This window comes from Zingiber officinale, chromosome 2B, assembly GCF_018446385.1.
Source record: "Zingiber officinale cultivar Zhangliang chromosome 2B, Zo_v1.1, whole genome shotgun sequence".
In the NCBI taxonomy this organism is placed as follows: domain Eukaryota; kingdom Viridiplantae; phylum Streptophyta; class Magnoliopsida; order Zingiberales; family Zingiberaceae; genus Zingiber; species Zingiber officinale.
Window position 1 is genome coordinate 18,798,242 of NC_055989.1, and position 24,802 is coordinate 18,823,043.

Consider the following 24,802-nt stretch of genomic DNA (forward strand, 5'->3'; position numbering starts at 1 on the left):
CACCATTAATGTAAAATACGAACCCCGACTGCGATCTATAGTCATCCTGGTCGGTCTGGAAGCTAGCATCACTGTAACCCTTTACAGCTAACTCATCATTGCCTCCATATATCAAGAAATATTCTTTAGTCCTTCTTAAGTACTTAAGAATATTCTTGACCGCTATCCAGTGACTCTCACCTGGATCTGACTGGTATCTGCTCGTCATGCTCAAAGCGTACGAGACATCAGGTCGAGTACATAGCATGGCGTACATGATCGATCCTATGGCTGAGGCATAAGGGATCTGATCCATGCGGTCTCTCTCCTCTCTAGAAGAGGGACCTTGAGTCTTCGAAAGACTCACGCCATGTGACATCGGCAGAAATCCCTTCTTGGAGTTCTGCATGGCAAACCGAAGGAGTACCTTGTCAATGTATGTACTCTGACTTAGGCCAAGCAATCTCTTAGATCTATCTCTATATATCTGTATCCCTAGAATACGGGATGTCTCACCTAAGTCCTTCATTGAGAAGCAACTCCCTACCCAGGTCTTGACAGACTGAAGCATAGGGATGTCCTTCCCAATGAGTAGTATGTCATCCACATACAATATGAGGAAGACAACTATATCCCCTACAACCTTCTTGTAGACACAAGGCTCATCTTCGTTCTTGATGAAACCAAACTGTTTGATTGCATCATCGAATCGAAGATTCCAGCTCCGAGAAGCTTGCTTTAGTCCATAAATGGACCTATGCAGCTTGCATACTCTGCTAGTATGCTGTGGATCTACAAAACCCTCAGGTTGTGTCATGTACACATCCTCGAGCAGGTTTCCATTCAGAAACATGGTTTTGACATCCATCTGCCATATCTCATAGTCATGGTAGGCTGCAATAGCAAGCATGATCCGAATGGACTTAAACATCGCTACTGGAGAAAAAAGTCTCATCATAGTCAATACCATGAATCTGCTTGAAACCTTTAGCTACCAAGGGACCCTTATAAATAAGTCCATCCATGTCATTCTTTCTCTTAAAGACCCACTTGCACCCTATGAGTTTTACCCCTTCAGGTGGATCAACCAAAGTCCAAACTTGGTTGGTGTACATGGATTCCATCTCGGATCTCATGGCCTCTAGCCATCTCTCGGAATCTGGTCTCATCACAGCTTCCTGATAGGTGGTAGGCTCATCCTCTATGAGCACAATGTCATCATGGTCAAACAAGAGAAATGAGTATATCTCAGGCTGACGACGTACCATATCAGACGTGCGAAGAGGTATGTCTACATGAACTGGTTGTTGTTCCTCAACTCCTTGTGGAACAACATCATCCACAACACTTTGTGGTTCCAGTTCAATTTCCATCGAGGCATCAGTGCTATTGTTCGCATCTTGAACTTCTTCAAGATCGAACGCGCTTCCACTAGTCTTTCTAGAAACATAGTCCCTTTCTAGAAAGAACCCAGTCTTTGCCACAACTACCTTGTGATGACTGGGAATGTAGAAGTAATATCCCTTAGTTTCCTTGGGATATCCAATAAAATAGCACTTGTCGGATTTGGGTCCTAACTTGTCTGAGACTTGACGTCGAACGTAAGCCTCACAACCCCAAATCCTCATGAATTACACCTGGACATCTCTCCCAGTCCATATCCCATATGGTGTCTTTATCACGGCCTTGGATGGAACTCGGTTGAGTATAAAAGCTGCCGTGTCTAGAGCATAGCCCCAAAGGATTGTCGGAAGATCTGTGTGACTCATCATAGACCGTACCATATCTAATAAGGTATGATTCCTCCTTTCGGACACACCATTCCACTGTGGTGTTCCAGGAGGAGTGAGTTGGGATAGAATCACACACTCAGCTAGGTAGTCACGAAACTCATGGCTAAGGTATTCTCCACCTCGATCTGATCGAAGTATCTTAATACTCTTGCCAAGCTGGTTCTGTACTTCATTCTTGAATTCTTTGAAATTTTCAAAGGATTCAGACTTATGTGTCATCAAGTACACATAACCATATCTACTGAAATCATCAGTAAATGTGATGAAGTACCTATAACCGCCTCTAGCAGCGACATTGAAAGGGCCACATACATCACTATGTATGAGTCCTAACAAATCAGTCGCTCTCTCGCTGTGCCCACTAAAGGGAGTCTTGGTCATCTTTCCTCGTAGGCATGACTCACATACCTCATATGATTCAAAATCAAATGAGTCCAGCATACCATCCTTATGAGGCTGGGATAAGCGCTTGTCATTTATATGACCTAAGCGACAGTGCCAGAGGTAGGTTTGGTTCATGTCATTTGACTTGAACCTCTTGGTATTTATGTTATAGATAGGGCTCTCAAGGTCTAGAATATAGAGTCCGTTTATCAGAGGTGCACTACAATAGAACATATCGTTTAAATAGACGCAATAACATTTGTTCTTTATAGTAAACGAGAAACCTTCCTTGTCCAAACAAGAAACTGATATAATGTTCTTAGTTAATGCAGGCACATAACAACAATCGACTAACTCTAGTACAAGCCCAGAGGGCAGAGATAGAAAGTAAGTCCCTACAGCAACAGCAGCAACCCGTGCTCCATTGCCTACTCGTAGGTCCACCTCGCCCTTTGTCAATGCCCTGCTATTTCTCAACGCCTGCACATCAGTACAAATGTGAGAAGCACATCCAGTATTTAATACCCATGATGTAGAAATAGATAGATTGACATCTATAACATATATACCTGAAGTGGAAGTCTCACTTCGCTTCTTCTTAAGATCCTCCAAGTATACCTTGCAGTTCCTCTTCCAGTGCCCGGTCTGACCGCAGTGGAAGCAGGTAGCATCCTTGGCGACCCCTCCTTTAGGCTTCAGTGCCTTGCCTTTGCCCTTGGCTTGGGACTTTCCCTTGCCTTTGGGCTTGCCCTTGCCCTTATGTTTCTGAACCATCAGAACAGTGTTGGGCTTAGCCTTCTTAAGGTTTAGCTCAGCAGTTCTTAACATGCTAAGCAGCTCGGGCAGTGGCTTGTCAATCTCGTTCATATTGTAGTTTAGAACGAATTGACTGTAGCTATCCGGCAAGGATTGCAAGATCAGGTCAGTGGCTAGCTCTTGGCCAAGAGGGAACCCCAACCTTTGTAGGTTCTCTATGTACCCAATCATTTTGAGTACATATGGGCCTACGGGAGCCCTCACTGAAACAGTGCCCTTGAGATCTCAAATCTCTCATGCCTCGCTTGACCTTGATACAGTTGACGAAGATGTTCAACCATATCGTAAGCGCCCATTAACTCGTGTTGCTTCTGAAGCTCAGAGTTCATGGTCGCGAGCATTAGACAAGACACATCTAATGCGTCATCTTGATACTTCTTGTAAGCATCTTTGTCAGCTCGCGGGGCATTGGCAGGAGGAGCCTCCGGAATGGGCTGCTCCAGAACGTACAGTTTACGTTCCTGAGTGAGAACTATTCTCAAGTTCCTGTACCAGTCCAGGAAGTTTGCTCCGTTGAGCTTGTCCTTCTCAAGGACAGATCGCAGGGAGAAGGTGTTCGTATTTGACGTCATGGTTATCTACAACAGAATAAAAGCAGAAATAAATATCATATTCTTAATCATTTAATTAGGCTTTTAACTAAATGATGCTTCCATTGAATTCTATAATTCATGTGGGACAAGATCCACATCATACTATCCCTTGAGTTAGCTTTGGCTAATACGCCCAAGACTTAGTATGATCGGTAGGTAACGATTACCAATTACATCTCTATGCAACTCTTGTTTATAGGATGAAATCCGCATTTATATTAAAACTCGAGTTAGCTTTGGCTAATACGCCCGAGAATTAATATAAACGTGATTTTGTCCTACCTTTCCAACCATTGGAAGAATGCCTATAGTTGTACTCGATCCAACCGAGTAAACTAGGAATACTCAATCTAATTGAGTTTGTACTCGCCCATGCGTTGATAGGAGGGACCAAGATTGTCCCTCCGTACCCTACCAAGAGAATATGTGTTGCTCTGCTTTGGCAGATTCAACAACATCATGCGATCGAGGTAGTGGTAGGTATCACGGCATGGTAGGCATTTTGAGTTGTCGTGATTTAGATCTAATCTAAATGATGTTGTATCATATACATGAAATAGATCTAATCTAATCGATAGAGTGCATCTTGTACACGATGTAGATCTAATCTAATCGTAAGGGTGCATCTTGTGCACGATTTAGATCTAATCTTAATCGCTAGGCACTAATTAATTACTTAATTAAACATGCATCATATACACAAGTAATTAACTAAGTTTTGTGATTAGTCATGGGGTATATAATATATGTATTTTGGGTGTTTAGGATTTACAATTTAAAGGAATAAATTTCAAAAAAATTGAGATGCTTGGATCAATTCTAGGCGCGTGAATTGTTCTGCAGCGAATGATCCTTGTAAATTTCTCATGAAGGAGATCAATGATCATAAGCAAAGGAAACCGGAAATCTCCATGTTTCAGGAGATACATTCTCTCGTGAAACATAAAACAAACACACTATTGTAAAACAACAAATTACTACAATCAAAGTTAACTGCGAAATTGAATCATTACCCGTTCAGCAAGCACGCAAGCTTTGCCCGGAGTCCCAACACCAACAGCAATTAGTTTAACTCCTGCTGCATCAAATTTGGATGAGTTTGCAGCTATCAAAAGAGAAGAGCTAAACTCACCAACAAAAACATCCAAAATGCCTCATGAGTGCAACCACTGAAACACACTAATCCACACAAAAGTAGTTGATCATGTATCAATCAATCTGCTAGGACAATGAAACGGAACAGCTAACAATTGCCTAATCGAACAAACTAAGAGCAGGTGGTAATCAGATCTAGAGAAGAAAGATTTAGAAAATCAGTAGTTAGTATGAACGGGAGAAGGGAAAAAAGGAAGCAATTTGATATTTCGTTTTGGTCCCAGAGATCGCTGAGGAACAGGGCTCTCCAGTGCCCCCGCCGCGAATACACGGATACCATCAAAGGCATCCGGGGGTTGCGGTCTCATTGACGCCGCTAGTAGCGACTGCGACAGAGGAACCATGCGACGCAGCTTGAAGGATCGGCATCTGAAGCCGACTAGTGACGAGCCGAGTGAATCGGGGGATCAAACCCACAGATGGCTTCGGCGGAGAATTTGATCAGCTTACGAGGGAGCGAGGCGGAGAGAGGGTGAGCGACGGAGGAGAGGTCCTGCTCGCCGACGCAGCTGCAGTGGCGAAGCAACAAACCTTAACAACCTCCAGAACAAAATCTCAAGCAACAAGACTCTCCTTTCTTTTCCGCGGTCAAGGAGAAGGAGACGTGAGAAAGATCACGGTTTGCAATGTACTCTCGCCTCTTCTTTTTTAAAAAAAAAACTCTAATGACCATTTAGACCAGGTGGAGTTGTACTCTCGCCTCTTCTTACAAACAAAAAAAAAATTGTAATGACCTTTTATACTAGATGGAGTTTAGAGTTTAGGGTTTAGAATTTAGTCCCATATCGTTTGTTTTTGATTGACGGAGTGGAACTAGTGCTATAAAAGAAGAGGCTATGGCTCTAATTTATTCATATCTTTCTCAGCCTTTTGGCTAAGATCAAGTGTAGTATTTGTTCTTATCAGTTTAATATCTAATACGTGGACCATTGGTTCACTATGATATTAAATTAATTTTTGTTTTGGGGAGAGACAGGGGCGTAGCTAGGATTTTTTATTAGGAGGGGCAATTTTTAAAAATTCATGAAACACGAAAGGAATAACTTATAACTCTTGGAAGATCATTGCTTTTGAGAAAAATAGATAAGATAAAATAGAGAGGAAGAAGTAAAAAATGGAGAACTTTACTTTCTTCGTTAGCAACCTTGACTAGTTTCGATGAGCTCGACAACAACACAAACAAAACAAGGTAAGACAAAACATGACTATTTTGTTGTGCCAATAAAATCCTAAAAAATACCAAAAGAGGAAGAAGATTGGGGGTTGATGGCTACTTGATCTTGTTGCAAGAAGAGGGCAGCAACTGATGTTATATTTCTTGCTTGCAGGAGAAGAGAAATGAGAAGAAAAAAGCTCTTGTGCTTAAGAAGAGGAGAGGAAAAAATTATAAGTTTACCAACGTTGGAGAAGAGAAGGAGAAGAAGTAAATGAGGAAGAAGAGGAAAAAAAAATAAAAGAGAGGAATGGGTGAAGGGGTTGCATAAGGTACGGCAGAGATGTAACATGCATCGGGAGAAAAGGGAGAGAAAAAATGAAAGGTTTCGTCAAAAATATCCTAATTCAAATCAATTAAACTTGGTTAAATATTAAACTTGGTTCGGTCATAACTCAACTTCAAATCAATTTCAATTTGAACCAACATAATTTTTATATCCATATCTACCTGTTGAATTTAGTTCAAACTCGATTCAATTTTAATTTAGCTTCCTTACTTTGTGCCCTACGATTTAATTCATCCGTTTATTATTATATATTTTATATTTAAAATTCAATAATTAACACTTCAAATTGTGATATTTCCTCGTAGAAGTGGTACCAATGGATAACTTAGGTCATGAATTTTCCAAATATGTGATCAATTTCAGTTTTCGACATTGAATGATGCTAAATCAACTACTCAAAGTGACGATAAGGACTTTCAAATAAATAAATAAATATATATATAATAAAATTTGAGAGGGGGCGGTCGCACCCCCTCTCCTTAAGGTGGCTACGCCCCTGACAAGACTCTCCTTTCTTTTCCGCGGTCAAGGAGAAGGGGACGTGAGAAAGATCACGGTTTGCAATATACTCTCGCCTCGTCTTAAAAAAAAAACTCTAATGGCCATTTAGACCAGGTGGAGTTGTACTCTCGCCTCTTCTTACAAAAAAAAAAAATTTGTAATGACCTTTTATACTAGATGGAGTTTAGAGTTTAGGGTTTAGAATTTAGTCCCATATCATATGTTTTTTATTGACGGAGTGGAACTAGTGCTATAAAAGAAGAGGCTATGGCTCTAATTTTTTCATATCTTTCTCAGCCTTTTGGCTAAGATCAAGTGTAGTATTTGTTCTTATCAGTTTAATATCTAATACGCGGACCATTGGTTCACTATGATATTAAATTAATTTTTGTTTTGGGGAGAGATCATCTACTAGATCTTTCGTGTGTTATCCTTGTGTTGTACTATTGCAGGGTTCGTGTCTTAAGTTCAATTAAATTTTTATATTAAGGTGGTGTTTGGTTTAGAGGTTTGGAAATAAGGGAATGGATTCATTTCCAAACCTGGATGAAACCCACCCTCTCTCTTATGTTTTGATGGAATGAGAATAAGAATTAAGTTTTGGACAAAAATACCCTTAGTATATTTGTTTAATTTTTCTTTCATTTCATTCTTTCTCCTTATTCTCTCTCATCATACTTTCTCTCTCCTCATTCTATCATCATATTTTTTCTTTCAACATATTTTATCTCTTCTTATTCTCTCTCATCACACATTCTTTACAATTTTCTCTCTCATCATACACTCTCCCTCATTATTTTCTCTCTCTTCATTCTCTCATTTTTTTCATCATACTATTTCTCTCATCATTCGTTCTCTCTCCTGAATCTCGGTTACCATACTCTCTCTTCATATTTTATCTAATCACACTTTCTCTCTCTTCATTCTCTTCCATCACTCTCTCTCTCTCATCACACATTCTCTACCATTTTCTCTTTGTATTCTCTCTCATCACTCTCTCTCATTATTTTCTCTCTCATCACTCTCTCTCATTATTTTATCTCTCTTCATTTTTTAATCATACTTTTTCTCTCCTCAATCTCTCTTACCATACTCTCTCTCCATATTTTCTCTCATCCCACTTTCTCTCTCTTCATTCTTTTCCATCACACACTCTCTCCTCATTTTCTCTCATCACACTTTCCCTTTCTTCATTTTTTTCCCATCACACATTCTCTCTCATCACATTTTCTCATCATACTTTCTCTCTCTTCATTTTTCACAATTACTCTTTCTCTCTCATCATACTTTTTCTCTTCTCAATCTCTCCTATCAAGCTCTCTCTCCTCATTTTCCCTCATCATACTTTCCCTCTCTTCATTTTTCCCATCACACTTTCTCTCTCATCATATGTGTCTCTCACATTCAATTTTACTTTCCATCTAATTTTTTCTCTTATTTTCCTCTAAGGGTAAAAAAGAAATTTTAAGTTCATTCCGATTGAAAATATTTAACTAACCAAACATTACTTTTAGGTTTGATACCCTAGCTCACACTCATTCCCATTCCACAATACTATGATACCTATTCCCATTCCGATTCCTAGGAGAGAACCAAACACCACCTAAATTAAGTTTATTTTTAAATTATTTATTACAGTCCATGAAATTAAATCATAAAAGTTTATATATTTTAAAATAAATACAAAACACATAAAAAATAATCAAATATTTTTACTGATTTAATTATTAATTTTTAGTTAATAAATAAGAAATTTTAAAATTATAATTGAATAAAATGATGTTTTCTTAGATGAAATTTTGAAATAATTTAATTAAAATTTTAAATTTGATTAGGTTATTCATTTTAAATTTTAAATGTTATCAAGTTCTCAATTTAATTGGTATCAAGTATTCAACTTGCAAATCCTCCAGCCATGAAAATTTTTAACCGGTTTGTCAGTCCAGTGTTCTTAGATCAACCGTCCATTAGAGAAAATTCATCCGTTAATTCACCAAGATTTAAACACGATCCTTAAATATTTGAGAAACTAAAAAAGTGCCCTACCGTGGTACTATTACACAAGAACAACCTTATTTATTGCTTAAAACTTATTCAATTAGTTAATAAATTTAATAATTTAAACTTATTTTATTTTATTTATTTAACATGTTTATAAAAAGTTATTGATGATTATTATTCACTAATATACTTGTTCAAATTTATTCATAAGTTATTGAAACATGTCCAATTAATTTAAACCTATCCAGCACGCTTGGGATATGTACCGAGAGCACAATGTTGTTACCATCTCGATGATCTTGAACCAACTCTAGACCAATGCTTTGGATAAACATGCTCGCTCAGTCAAACTGATAAGTAAATTGTTCGGTCACACTGAAAGAACAAGCCAAATGAAAGGCCATGGGGAAACCCTAACCCTACGGTCTACGGAGGGCCCTAACTATAGGAGAGTAACTCGAGGGGTGATTAGCTTGCGGGTTAGATTAACAAACATGTTAAGGTGCTTTCATACTAGGAAGAAACAGAGTTGGGAAAGTTGGCAACAAAGTTCTTTAATATATTTTGCAATGGGAGAAGGAAGCACGATGGCCAAAGTAAGATTGACTTTCCACATCTCTTCCCTCCAGGCCATTTCAAGTAGATATAAAAGAAACAAAAGGAGTTCAATAGGATGAACCCAGCATATCAAATGAGAACCACCAAAACCTCAAGAGTAAGATGCATGAATTGAGACTTCCTCCTCAAAATATTTGACAGTATGATTGATCATGTCTGAAAATTGAAAAGAGGGCATGCTGGCAATGGTGACTTGGTTATTGATTGGAATAGGACTTTTACAATGAGAAAAAGTTTTCCTTTGATCTCGCACACAATAAAACAAGTAAAAAAAAATGTTAGTGCCCAAAAACTAGGGGAAGTCTTTGGCGATAGCCCTCCGACGCTGATGACGCAAAGCCTCTGCGAGTGGCGGACATGAGCACAGCCACCGGCCAAATCGGAGACAACTCCGTGGGTGTCCCTCAAGGCCTACGACGTCGGCAATTGGGGAAGTTCGCGACATGGACGCTATCTTTCTATGTGTTGGCAACAGGCAACAAAATCGATCGGAGTGGCAGCAAACAAGTGCAAAAGGAAGGGGTAGCAATTTTAAACAGGAGATTTTTCATGCATTTATAACTAACTATATGCTCTGATGCCATTGTTGATACTCAATATGCATGAATCAAAATGGTAAGCACTTACAACAAGCTCCCGCAGATCTACAATCGGCGACGATTGGATTTGCTGTCGGGAGATCAATCATAGGATCAGAAGGCTCTCCAGAATTCCACGAACCAAATCCCACCGTCTCAAATGTTCTTCTCACTCTCCCGTTGTCTCTTTCTCTACACCGTGAATCAGCCCCCAATGATCCTTGGATGTACCCCTTATAAAGGAAAATAACCCAAGGATATAATGGACTTTTCCATTAAGAGTAGTGGGGAACGTGGGCATGTTCCCACGTTCCCCATTTCCTATCGGATCAGCATCTGAAGCCAACTAGTGACGAGCCGAGCGAATCGAGGGATTAAACCCATAGACAGCTTCGCCGAAGAATTTGATCAGCTTACGAGGGAGCGAGGAGGAGAGAGGGTGACCGACGGAGGAGAGGTCCTGCTTGTCGACGCAGCTACAGCGGTGAAGCAACAAATCTTAACTGCCTCCAGAACAAAATTTCAAGCAACAAGATTCTCCTTTCTTTTCCACGGCCAAGGAGAAGGAGACGTGAGAAAGATCACGGTTTGCAGTGTACTCTCGCCTCTTCTTAAAAAAAAAACTCTAATGGCCATTTATACCAGGTGGAGTTGTACTCTCACCTCTATTTACAAACAAAAAAAACTGTAATGACCTTTTATACTAGGTGGAGTTTAGAGTTTAGGGTTTAGAATTTAGTCCCATATCGTTTGTTTTTGATTGACGGAGTGGAACTAGTGCTATAAAAGAAGAGGCTATGGCACTTTCTCATTCATACCTTTCTCGGCCTTTTGGCTAAGATCAATTGTAGTATCTGTTCTTATCAGTTTAATATCTGATGCGTGGACCATTGGTTCACTATGATGTTAAATTAATTTTTATTTTGGGGATGGATCATTACAGTAGCTTGCTATTGGATCCTTCGCGTATCATTACAGTAGGGGTTTGACTCACCCAACCAAGATAAATTAAATTTTTATATTAAATTAAGTTTTTTTAAAATTATTAATTATAGTGCAAGAAATTAAATCTTAAAATTTTATATATTTAAAAATAAATACAAAACACATAAAAATAATTGAATTTTTTTACTGAATTAATTATTAATGTTCGGTTAATGAATAAGAAATTTTAAAATTAGAATTGACTAAATTGATGTTTTCTTAGATTAAATTTTCAAATAATTTAATTAGGTCCTTCAATTTAATCAAAATAACTTAATTAGTGTGGTTTTTTTTAATTTGGTAAGAAAAAATGATTTTACTCCGCGAAGAAAGATAAATCACATACCAAATAACTTTCTAATAGAGAAAATTCAAGTATACTAATCCTGGGATGGTCAATACAACCATAAAAATTTCCACCGGTCCATCAATCCAGTGTTCTTAGATCAATCGTCCATTGGAGAAAATTCATTCGTTAATTCATCGAGATTTAAACTCAATCCTTAAATATTTGGGAAATTAAAAAAAGTGCCTTACCATGGTACTATTACACAAGAACAACCTTATTTATTGTTTGAAACTTGTTCAACTATTTATTAAATTTAATTATTTTATTTTATTTTATTTATTTAACATGTTTATAAAAAAGTTATTGATGATCATTATTCACCAACATACTTGTTCAAATTTATTCCTAAGGTATTGAAATTGTGATTATTGAACGAACAAAAATAATTCCTTATTAAATTGAACACCAATCTTATTTTTGAACAATTGGTTCATTTACCGCCCTATCCAGCATGCTTGGGATATGCAACGAGGGCACAATGAAAGGGCACGCATGGGATGTGTACCGAGAGCACAATGTTGTTACCATCTCAATGATCTTGAACCAACTCCAGACCAATGCTTTGGATAAATAGGCTCGCTCAGTCAAACTGATAAATGGATCACTGAAAGAACATGCCAAATGATAGACCATGGTAAAACCCTAACCCTACAGTCTACGGAGGGCCCGAACTATAGGATAATAACTCGAGGGGTGATTAGCTTGCGGGTTAGATTAAGTAACATGTTAAGGCACTTTCATACCAGGAAGCAACAGAGTTGGGAAAGTAGTCAACAAAGTTCTTTAATATATTTTGCAATGGGAGAAGGAAGCACAAAGGCCAAAGTAGAGTTGTACTCTCGCCTCTATTTATACCAGGTGGAGTTGTACTCTCGCCTCTATTTACAAACAAAAAAAACTACAATGACCTTTTATACTAGATGGAGTTTAGAGTTTAGGGTTTAGAATTTAGTCCCATATCGTTTGTTTTTTATTGACGGAGTGGAACTAGTGCTATAAAAGAAGAGGCTATGGCACTTTCTCATTCATACCTTTCTCGGCCTTTTGGCTAAGATCAAGTGTAGTATCTGTTCTTATCAGTTTAATATCTGATACGTGGACCATTGGTTCACTATGATATTAAATTAATTTTTATTTTGGGGAGGGATCATTACAGTAGCTTGCTATTGGATCCTTCGCGTGTCATCCCTGTGTTGCACTATTGTAGGGGTTCGACGCACCCGACCAAGATAAATTAAATTTTTATATTAAATTAAGTTTTTTTTAAATTATTAATTATAGTGTAAGAAATTAAATCTTAAAATTTTATATATTTAAAAATAAATACAAAACACATAAAAATAATTGAAATTTTTTATTGATTAAATTATTATTTTTCATTTAATGAATTTGAAATTTTAAAATTAAAATTGAATAAATTGATGTTTTCTTAGATGAAATTTTGAAATAATTTAATTAAAATTTTATTAGGTTATTCAATTTAATCGAAATAACTTAATTAGTGTGGTTTTTTTTTAAATTTGGTAAGAAAAAATGATTTTACTCCGCCCAAGAAAGATAAATCACGTACCAAACAACTTTTTAATAGGGAGGACATTTAATTAATATGTAGGGAACAAAACAGGTAAAACACCTGTATCATCCGAATACCAATTTGGCTACATCGTGGGGTAGTGCTTAATTCAAGTTAGGCTTGAGGTTGGTGTAATGCCCGAAAATTCTCAAATCAATTTTAGAAATATTCTATGATTTTTCTAGAATTTTAGAATATTTTTATGAAATTTTTTTGGAGTAGCAGAAGTAGCAAAAATAAATAAAAAAATGTAAAACAACTTAAGCGGGAATCAAACCCGAGACCTAGTGAACCCTACGACTTATAGATAACTTTAGTAACCATGTGGCCCCAGCAGGGGTGTGCTGAAATAAAAGAGGAACAATAATATTTATGATTGAGTTGGGGTGAAATTAATCACTTAATATAAATAGGAGATTTAAGTGGGGATTGGTTATTTTGATCGATAGTTTTCTCTCCCTCAAACCCTCACCCGCCGACCCCTCTCCCTTCCTCACCTCTCGATGCCCAAGTCCAAGGAAGAACCTAGGGTTTCATCCCTAGGGCCATAGGAGTATCTTCCGACAACATCAAAGGTACGAAGACGCTCCTCTCCACGAGAAGAACGCATAGACGCGAGAAGATCGTCGAAGAGATCCCTTCTCCGGAAAACCTAGCGATTGGATTGTAAGAGAAACTAGCGCGGGAGTTAAGAAACCCCTCACCTGCAGTATAGTAGCTCTTTTCACGGTTTTATACCTTAGTTTAGTTGTATACAGATTTTCAGCACATAAGGTGTGAATTAGTGCACACCACATATTTGATAAAATGTTTAGCTCAGTTAAATGCAACATAGGCATTTTTTAATAGCTTAGATAAATGCAATAGGAGCATTTTATAGCATACTTAGCGTTGCTGCAACTTATATGGGACTACGGTCTAATGGGTGGGCTCCCACAGTCGCCTCTAGGTTCAGATAACCTAGTTCTAGATTCAGATAACCTAGTAAGAGCAAGGTAAGGTATATTAGCTACAAATCAGTATTTTACTTTCCAGTGGCACTGTACTGGACTTCAGTTGTCCTTGGGTTGGGCTCCCACAGTCGTCCCTAGGTTTAGATAACCTAGTAAACCCTACTAGAATCGGGATTTGCAACCCCGAGTTTAGTTAGGGATGCGCGCATTGCAAGTACAGTTGCCGGGCCCATCAGCAGCATGATTAGTATTTTCATCTATTTATGATAAATAGTTTTTCGAAGCTTCACAATCTAGTTAGGTGATTACAGTTCAGAATTTGTATCAGCTTAGCATTAGTTTAGTCAGCTCTTGTATCGGTTTAGTTCTATCTTGTGGATACTAGAAGACATTGCCATGATAAGTTTTTGATTCTATGTTTTGTATGATAGTATGCCATGCCATGTTCTAACATGTTCAGTATATATTTCAAATAACATGTTTTAAAAGCATAAATTGCATCGTATGCATGTTTTGTGAGGTAGATGGTTTCTTACTAAGTTCCAAGCTTACAGATGCATTTTTCCTTATACTGCAGATAGAGGCAAAGGAAAAATGGACGAGCGGAGGCTGGAGGTCAATGCGATCAAGATGTGTGTGGAAGAGGAACTTGGAATAAAGATCTTTGGGAATTAGCAAAGTTAAACTTAGCATTTACTTATGTTATCACTTTTCTGCACCTTTAGCATATCAAGTGTCAGAAGTTATAAATTGTGTGCACTAAGTTATGTTTAGATTTCTAGTTACCTTGATGATAGTCGATAAGTTATGATTTATGACCTGTCAGTAAGAGTTAGTGATTTATTAGTTGATACATCTATATTGAACACCAGATTCTGAAACGCAGTAGAAATCAGAGCTCCAATCGATCCACTGATCGATTGGAGGGTTCCCAATCGATCAACCGATCGATTGGGAGATGACCTGTCGTGTACAGAGAGCTGGTGAGTCAATTAGCTGATCGATCAGCCATGGATCGATCAGCCGATCGATCGGGAATTTAATTTTCGTGAACAGAGAGCCTATGGATTGATCACTGGATCGATTGGCCAAGCTGGATCGATCGGTGGATCAATCGGGAAATCGCTCTCGCGAACAGAGAGCTTCTGAATCGATCATTGGATCGATTGGTCAGCCTGGATCGATCAGTCGATCGATCCAGAAATTCATCCGTGCACAGTAGCACGTTGAATCGATAACTGGATCGATCCAATAGCTCCAATCGATCAACCGATCGATTGGGATGCCTGATTTTAGCCAGAAGTGTTTAATCTCAGTTTCTGACCAAGTAGGGAGTCTAGGTCTCCTTCCCTAGCTTATGTACGACAATGAAATGGTCCTGAAACTAAGTTATAGACTGTAACAGGCATTAGCAGAAAGTTTTAATTAATAAAGTTTTCCGCACCTTATAGTTTAGCACAGCATAATGTGACGGTCCGGCCTCGCAGCCTAGTTCAGTAGGAGGCGGGTCGTTACAGTTGGTTTGTTTAAATGTTATCAAGTTCTCAATTGAATTGGTATCATGAATTCAACTTTCACTGACTAATCCTGGGATGGTCAATCCAGCCATAAACATTTTCCACCGGTCCATCAATCCAGTGTTCTTAGATCAATCGTCCATTAGAGAAAATTCATCAGTTAATTCACCGAGATTTAAACTCGATCCTTAAATATTTGGAAAACTAAAAAAGTGCCCTACCATTGTACTATCACACAAGAACAAACTTATTTATTGTTTGAAACTTATATAATTATTTATTAAATTTAATTATTTTATTTTATTTTATTTTATTTATTTAACATGTTTATAAAAAAGTTATTGATGATCATTATGCACCAATATACTTGTTCAAATTTATTCATAAGTTTTTGAAGCATGTCCAATTAATTAAAATTGTGTTGTATTGAACGAACATAAATAATTCCATATTAAATTGAGCACCAAACTTATTTTTTAACCATTGGTTCATTTACTGCCCTATCCGGCACGCTTGGGATATGCAACGAGGGCAGAATGATAGGGCACGCTTGGGATGTGTACCGAGAGCACAATGTTGTTACCATCTCGATGATCTTGAACTAACTCCAGACCAATGCTTTGGATAAATAGGCTCATTCAGTCAAACTGATAAATAGATCATTGAAAGAACAGGCCAAATGAAAGACCATGGGAAAACCCTAACCCTACGGTCTACGGAGGGCCCGAACTATAGGAGAATAACTCGAGGGGTGATTAGATTGCGGGTTAGATTAACTAACATGTTAAGGCGCTTTCATACCAGGAAGCAATAGAGTTGGGAAAGTAGGCAACAAAGTTCTTTAATATATTTTGCAATGGGAGAAGGAAGCACAAAGGCCAAAGTAAGATTGACTTTCCACATCTCATCCCTCCAGGCTATTGCAAGTAGATATAAAAGAAACAAAACGAGTTCAATAGGATGAACCCAGCATATCAAATGAGAACCACCAAAACCTCAAGAGTAAGATGCATGAATTGAGACTTCCTCCTCAAAATATTTGACAGTACGATTGATCATGTCTGAAAATTGAAAAGAGGGCATGCTGGCAATGGTGACTTGGTTATTGATTGGAATAAGACTTTTTACTATGAGAAAAAGTTTTCCTTTGATCTCGCACACACTAAAACATGCAAAAAAAAATGTTAGTGCCCAAAAGCGAGGGGAAGTCTTGGGCGATAGCCCTCCGATGCTAACGACGCAAAGCCTCTGTGAGTGGTGGCCATGAGCACAGCCACCGGCCAAATCAGAGGCAAACTCCATGGGTGTCCCTCATGGCCTACGACGTCGCCAATTGGGGAAGTTCACAACATGGACGCTATCTTTCCATGTGTTGGCAACAGGAAACAAAATCGATCGGAGCGGCAGCAAACAAGAGCAAAAGGAAGGGGTAGCAATTTTAAACAGGAGATTTGTCATGCATTTATATCTAACTATGTGCTCTGATACCATTGTTGATACTCTAAATGAATGAATCAAAACGAATTAAAATGGTAAACACTTACAACGATCTCCCACAGATCTACAATCGGCGACGATTGGACTAGCTGTCGGAAGAGCAATCATAGGATTGGAAAGCTCTCCATAATTCCTCGAACCAAATCCCACCGTCTCAAATGTTCTCCTCACTCTCTTGTTGTCTCTTTCTCTACACCGTGAATCGTTCCCCATGATCCTTGGATGCACTCCTTATTAAGGAAAATAACCCAAGGATATAATGGACTTTTCCATTAAGAGTAGTGGGGAACATGGACATGTTCCAATGTTCCCATTTCCTATAGGATCGACATCTGAAATTGACTAGTGACGAGCCGAGCGAATCGGGGGATCAAACCCACAAATAGCTTCGCCGAAGAATTTGATCAGTTGATGAGGGAACGAGGCGGAGAGAGGGTGATCGACGGAGGAGATGTCCTGTTTGTCGACGCAGCTGCAGCGACGAAGCAACAAACCTTAACTGCCTCCAGAACAAAATCGCAAGCAACAAGACTCTCCTTTCTTTTCTGCGGCCAAGGAGAAGGAGACGTGAGAAAGATCACGATTTGCAGTGTACTCTCACCTATTCTTAAAAAAAAAAACTCTAATGGCCATTTAGACCAAGTGGAGTTGTACTCTCGCCTCTATTTATAAACAAAAAAAAACTGTAATGACCTTTTATACTAGATGGAGTTTAGAGTTTAGGGTTTAGAATTTAGTCCCATATCGTTTGTTTTTTATTAACGGAGTGGAACTAGTGCTATAAAAGAAGAGGCTATGGCACTTTCTCATTCATACCTTTCTCGGCCTTTTGGCTAAGATCAAGTGTAGTATCTGTTCTTATCAGTTTAATATCTGATACGTGGACCATTGGTTCACTATGATATTAAATTAATTTTTCTTTGGGGAGGGATCATTACAGTAGCTTGCTATTGGATCCTTCGCGTGTCATCCCTATGTTGCACTATTGTAGGGGTTCGGCGCACCCGACCAAGTTAAATTAAATTTTTATATTAAATTAAGTTTTTTTTTTAAATTATTAATTACAATCCATGAAATTAATTCTTAAAATTTTATATATTCAAAAATAAATACAAAACACCTAAAAATAATTGAATTTAATGAATAAGAAATTTTAAAATTGGAATTGAATAAATTGATGTTTTCTTAGATGAAATTTTGAAATAATTTAATTAAAATTTTAAATTTTATTAAGTTATTCAATTTAATCGAAATAACTTAATTAGTGTTTTTTTTTAATTTGGTAAGAAAAAATAATTTTACTCCGCCCAAGAAAAGATAAATCACAAATACCAATTAATTCGGCTTGAAGCAAAGATTTTATAAAAGTTCGGCTTGAAGCAAAGATTTTATAAAAAATAATTAATTCGAACCTAACCCCAATCTTAATACAATTCGAAATCTTTAAATATGAATCTAAATAATTCGACCAACTTGAATAACTTAATTATAATAATTTTTATTATAATTTTTTATTTTTATCTCAATAATTTATCATTATTATACTAGCTTTAATATTGATATTCATAATTTTAAAAATAAAATTTGATTTAATTTTAAAAAGATTTATTAAATCCTAAATTTAGGCCAATCCTAGTCAATCTGGACTCCGATCCAATCCTAGTACAACTTAAAAACCCTCCGATCTGAATATGAAAATTTCTAATTCAAGTTGGATATTTTTCGGGTTGACTTGAATTTACGGATCAGATTTATTTTTGACAACCCTAATTATAAATTATTAAGAAAATTTAATGAAATTTTGTTCCTAGTTCTATTATATACCCACACAACTCAGCTACCAGCCCAATGTGTATGCTATTATAAAATTTATATAAACACAAAATATATATCATGCCAGGCCAAACAAAATCTATATATATTTAGATATTATTACATTTTTAATTTGAAATTGATTGATTAAAATTTTTATATTTTAAAGTTTATTTATTTGATTAATGAGTTTAATATTACAGTTTTTTTAAAAAATATTTATTTACAAATTTAATAACAAGTTTGTTAATAAATATAGTTTACAAGTTTTGTTTGTGAATATAATTTTTGAATAATTTAAAATCTTTGTTTTTAAGAAATTTATTTATTTTTTTAACGAATTAATCAAGCTTATTTATTTAATTCATATCGAATAAATATAAATAAATGATTATCGAGTTAAACACTAAATTTTCTCATAAATGTTTAATTTATTTTTGTTATCGAATATATAGATAGTGGAAATTGTATTTGAATTTTAAAAAAGATAAAATTATGATGTTATTTCTAGATCTCATTTGATCAGTTAAACTTATGAGTCTGAGAAATTTCTATCATTTTGATTTTTTTTCTTATTGTAATAGAAAAAAAAAATATTGTTATCCCTCATAATTTGTCGATTTTTTTAGAATGCATCTTTATGGTTTTTAAATCATTCATTTACCTTTACAATAGTTTTAATTTATTGAGTGCAAGTTTTTTTTTACAATTAACTTAAGCCCTATAAATTTAGAATTTCCATTATTTTTTAATGTTACAAACTTATATTTGCAATTCGTATACATGTCATAAAACCAAAAAGCTAATAATCTCTTAGAATTTAACTACCATGTTGGAGATAGAGATGTTCTTTGTATATATTACAAGAAGTTAACAAGTTAATGACGAGTTCCTCTAACAAATAGATCTTTGCCATTAGATGATCTCGATAGGTTGAGTACAAGCAATGAGTCTATTTTTGCCCACCATATGAAAGATTGAACTAATTCTAGCATGCCTTATCGCGTCGTGAATTGGTTCGCTCAAATCATACATTTTTTATTGTATTGATACTGACAAATCTAAGATTTGCACCCTAAAAGTAAGTTAATTTGATAGGAATATTATAGTGAGGATTTGAGTTATGAAGTCTGATTTAATGATTTTTGATGAATGTATATATTTGCAATGCTGAAGAATACTTTTGAGTCGCGAGATTTATCCCATCGCCATTAGTGTTCAATCAACCTAATCATGGAGCCTCTGAGGCTATGGTGCAGCGGCAGGACATCTAGGTAATCACCCAGGCACCCACGGATGGAGCCCAGTTATGGCGAATTTGCAAGAGTTTTTCCTCTAAATGGGGCACACAACTATAAGATGTTGGGCTTCTAGGCTGCCCGCTGCGAGCCCTTCCCAATTTACATTGGTGTCCGGTGGAAAACTTTTGTGGGACCGGGTTGGTCATCCCATGCTCGACGTTACTCAGCCTGGTTAATTATTTTTAAGACTAGCTTAACATTACAAGACAACATTAGTAAGATGTAGAACCAATATCATCACATCTAAAACCCTTATTGTCTCAATCATTTTGATTTTACAACACACATTACAAAAACTAAAACAAAAACATTTTAGATACAAGTCAATCACTAGAAATCTTCTCTAACCGTATGAAAATGATAAGAAATCCACATGCGAACTCAATTTGTTAGATGTTTATAGCAGTTCCATTCCCACGCATTTATTGTTCGACCATATATCTGAATATTTGCCAAATCTTGAATTTATCGATCAATTCCATCATTGTCCATGGTATAAACAGGGATTTGACAGTTCTTATTGTTATTCTTTGGGTCATTTATTAGACTCAGATCATCTTCATCTTCCTTGTAAGTTTTCACATATGTTTCGGCACTTGCCAAAATCAATCTTTCTACAATAAAAAGATGATAGTTGTTCTCGACCACCGAGTCGAATATGTTTGTAAAGTTCGATGAGCATGCCAATTCGTACCTATTACAAAGTTTGCACTCACATACAAAACCAACATATATCCAATGCAGAAGTGCACGAATAGATGAAGCAACAAAAAAAAACAAAAAGTAGTCCGGTGCACGAAGCTCCCGTTATGCGGGGTCTCGAAGAAGGATCATTGTATGCAGCCTTATCCTGTTTTTTTGCAAGAGGTTGTTTTCAGGATTCGAACCCGTGACCTTTTAGTCACAAAGTAATAATTTTACCATTGCAAGAGGCTGCACGAATAGATGAAGCAAAGAAGTTTATTTATTTCGATAGACACAGCATAAATTCCAGAAATTATAAATTTAAAGAACAGAGAGATTCTTATGAATGACAGAAACAACACTTTGAAAATAGATTAAGAGATTGATAGACACATGGAAGTAGGAGGGTTGTAATCAAAGTTCATTCTTGTCATATTTTATGAATCTACTAAATCTTATTGCATTCTATAATAATAAGAAGAATGAAAAGTTATCCATATGCGTTGAAGAAATTCTCCAGTGGTATCTCAATATGCATCATTTGTCTGCCACAAGAACAAATTCATCAAATGTTCTCATGTCACACGTTTGCAAGACTTTTGTGGCAAGTAGAGCAATGAAACTAAGAAAGAGTCACACGAGTCCAACACCAATTATTCATTTGAATGTCATAGAAACATCAGAGCTCATGAAAAAAGTGAATTTCTCTGGAAGGGTTTGTGTCATAGAAACATCACAACCCTAACAAAAAGTGAATTTCTCTTGAAAGATATTTTACTTGTATTATGAGATAGTTATTAGCTATTTTGCAAGTCAAATAACACATTTGGAGAACCACTACTTTATCTGTTACATTCCTTAGTCTTTTGACAACCATCATAGGAAGAAAATCATGTGGTAGCAAAACAGAGCTGTGATTGGTTCGATCCTTGCACTCCATAGACCTGGATGTTCATCATGGTCAAGACTAGAGCTTGAAGATTCAAAGATCACCTAGCAAAGTATCGGACCATTTAACCATGGCGACATCTTGGGAAATAAAGAAAATTTCATGTGCGGATTACTTACCATGCAAGAGGACTCGCAGTGCGGTTAATTAGTAGCACATTGGAGTAGTGATTATTTTCGTTGAGATCACTCCTTTTCTTCTTAATTTCGAATTTGTTGACAATATGTGTGACCATGCCTTTGAGTTGTCCGAAATCACTGGTATTTTACTTGAAATGAGATCCAAATCCTATAAAGAATCAAGAGAAGAAGAACTTGTAGCCCAACTAAAAAAATCAAGTTACCATAACCAATTGCATTGATTGAACCGATATCAGTGCAAAAATGTAAAGACAAGCACATAAAGCATAGTCGGGATAAGAATTCCTAAAAGAAAATTGGCCTAGGACACTAATTGAAAGATAAAGAGAAAAGGATAATGAATCTAGAAAGTGCATTTGATGAAGAAGATATTCAAAGGGAGCTTGATAAATGAAAGCATTTCAAACAAAAAGCCATACAAGGTTTCATACGAGTCATTGAAATGACATCTCTAATATTCTTAAATTCACTATACACGAAAAAATTAAGGTATCTTGCACAAAAAGACTGGCTCAGATTCCAGTCTCTTAGTCTAACTAAAACACGAAAACAGCTGCACAATTTTCATTCGATTTTAAATATAGAGAGGAATGTGCATATCTTTCAAGTTACAAGTAGATTTGATATCAAAGTGACAATCTAGCTATGTCAAATTGCTAAAGAAATTAAATATTAACAAAACATACATTAGACAAAGTGGAATGGAACCCACTGCACAACCTATCAGAAAGAGTATATGATCCACGGGAAAGATGCAGAAAGCTACATGAAAGAGTATATGAGCATAACTTTACCCGCTATTGATTAAATAAAAAAGGAACAAAATTTGCACAATGCTTCATTAAAGTTTTAGAAAAACACAAAAATAATGTCTGTGACTTGTCAAATAATGTAACAGGAGTTGAGTAATTGTACATTCCATCTGTATTTGGATTTCCGCTTTGGTACAGGATCCCCTTCTTGTTATGTGTTGGATTGATGCACATTCTAGAAGGCATCACAAATACTCTGCAAATTTTTTAAACAAGCATAATGTCAGTACAAAACAACTATTAATTAATTCCTCCATCTAGAATTCTTCCTACAAATTTTTTATACGCAAGGAGTGAACTTTAAGACCCAAATCAAATGCTCAAAGGCAAATCTTCATAATGCCAGAAACTTGGAGTGTTCTTAATTCCAATTCAACGAATCAAAGAAGATCATCCACAATAGTGATGGAATATTAAAGCAAGGTAGTAGAACAGCAGAGAAATTGATGGCCCAGACCGGCGAAGGTGTCGCAATACCTTGGCCCAGACTTGCTCTCCACCATCGCCTTGGCGGCTTCCCTCGACGACGTGGAGGAAGCAGGGATCGTAGAGGAGAAGGCAACCCAGAGGAGCGCGAGGGCAGCGGCAGAGATGAGGAAGAGTTATACGACGAGGTGCCGTTGGAACCGAAGAATCGCCATAACTGTGAGAGTCCGAGGTGTCGTTCACTAAATTCATCAATCTACGAGACGAACTAATTTTGTAATGATATTTGAGTATATACATTAGAACCTATTAATGGGGATGTAGATCATATGGTAGAGCACTCGCTTAGCATGCGAGAGGTACGGGGATCGATACCCCGCATCTCCATAAAATATTTTATTAGTTTATGTTTTTTATTTTGTATGTGAAAGTAATAAAACTCTTTATATATAATTTTATTGTTCTAGGTACTCATTTATGAGAAATTTATGAACATACAATAGTGTTAATTTTTTTTTTAGAGTTTAGGTTAAAAAAGTGAACAGTTTTTTTTAAACAGGTTTTCGTTGATGATCTTGGATCGATAACCAAGGTTATCAAAAATAATCTCCAACCAAACACACCCTAAATGATCATGATTTGCGTATACATGGGTGTGCATGATAACAAAACACTATAAATATAGTTTTGATATTCTGCATATCTTACTCTACACATCTCTTGAGTATCCAATTTGTTTTTTAAATTAAATTTTTTGTTATGCTTAATACTATAATCCAAATCCTACACTCAAAAGACAAACTCTTATTGACATAAGTGGAGCTAAAAATATTCGTATTTCGCTGATTCTATGTGCTGCCCACGAATGTCGCCTAGGCTAGCATCCGTGTGTGTATAGTATGTTATGCGATCGTCCGTGCCTGATTGGTAGAGGCACCTGGAATTGATCAAGGCGTCTCAATTTTTTTTATTTTTTAAAATTAAAAAAAATCCATAAATCGGAGCTAAAAAAATATCCTATATTATATATATATATATATATATATATATATATATATATATATATATAAATAAATAAATAAATATATATATATATATTATACCCGCGAGTATCTAATTTTGTTTAATTTGAACATTATAATTTAACATATATAGACAATAAAGGTAAAATCTAATTAGTTTAAACTCGGAGCTTAAAAAAATAAAATAAAATAATACATGTATTTCAATTGGGGTGTCTGGATCAATTCTATGCGCTCGACAACACAGTTGTGGACTGTTCCACTACAAAAAAAAACAGCATTACCGACGGAATATTCTGTCGTAGTTCTGTCGGTAGAGGCATTTACCGACGGAAAATAAAGTGTCGGTGTAAAATTCATCGGAAAATTATACTCCGACGGAATTACTGTTCCGTCGGTACATTTACCAATGGAATAACTAGTTCCGTCGGTAAATATATACCGACGGAAAAGTTATTCTGTCGACAATTTTTGCTATCCTAATCTATGAGCCCGACAACAGAGTTGTGGACTGTTCCACCGCGAACGATATATATATAGGTGCCCCTCTTGTATTAGATTTATTTTTTAAAATTTATTTCTTTTAGCTCCTGAGTTAAGTTGATTAGATTTAAACTTTAGGGTTTAGGAGTTGGATTATAGTGTTCAAGCGAAAAAAATTAAAATTAAAAAATTTTAAGTACTCATGGGGTATATAATATATGTATTTTGGGTGTTTAGGATTTACACTTTAAAGGAATAAATTTAAAAAAAAATTGAGATGCTTGGATCAATTCTAGGCACGTGAATTGTTCTGCAGTGAATGATCCTTGTAAATTTCTCATGAAGGAGATCAATGATCATAAGCAAAGGAAACCGGAAAT

General features: G+C 36.3%; 3 non-coding genes and 2 pseudogenes across 3 annotated transcripts; all 5 read left to right on the plus strand.

Annotated features, from left to right (window-relative positions):
• Positions 1-5,573: 5,573 nt before the first annotated feature.
• LOC122049722 lies at positions 5,574-5,716 on the plus strand (annotated as a pseudogene).
• A 1,291-nt stretch (positions 5,717-7,007) lies between these two features.
• LOC122050044 lies at positions 7,008-7,194 on the plus strand (annotated as a pseudogene).
• Positions 7,195-10,734: 3,540 nt separating this feature from the next.
• LOC122050041 lies at positions 10,735-10,934 on the plus strand. Its single transcript, XR_006131258.1, has one exon. It is a non-coding gene; the product is annotated as a U2 spliceosomal RNA (small nuclear RNA).
• A 1,346-nt stretch (positions 10,935-12,280) lies between these two features.
• Positions 12,281-12,478, plus strand: LOC122049829. Its single transcript, XR_006131084.1, has one exon. It is a non-coding gene; the product is annotated as a U2 spliceosomal RNA (small nuclear RNA).
• Positions 12,479-17,605: 5,127 nt separating this feature from the next.
• On the plus strand, positions 17,606-17,802 carry LOC122049725. The gene has a single exon (XR_006131026.1). It is a non-coding gene; the product is annotated as a U2 spliceosomal RNA (small nuclear RNA).
• The last annotated feature ends 7,000 nt before the right edge of the window (positions 17,803-24,802 follow it).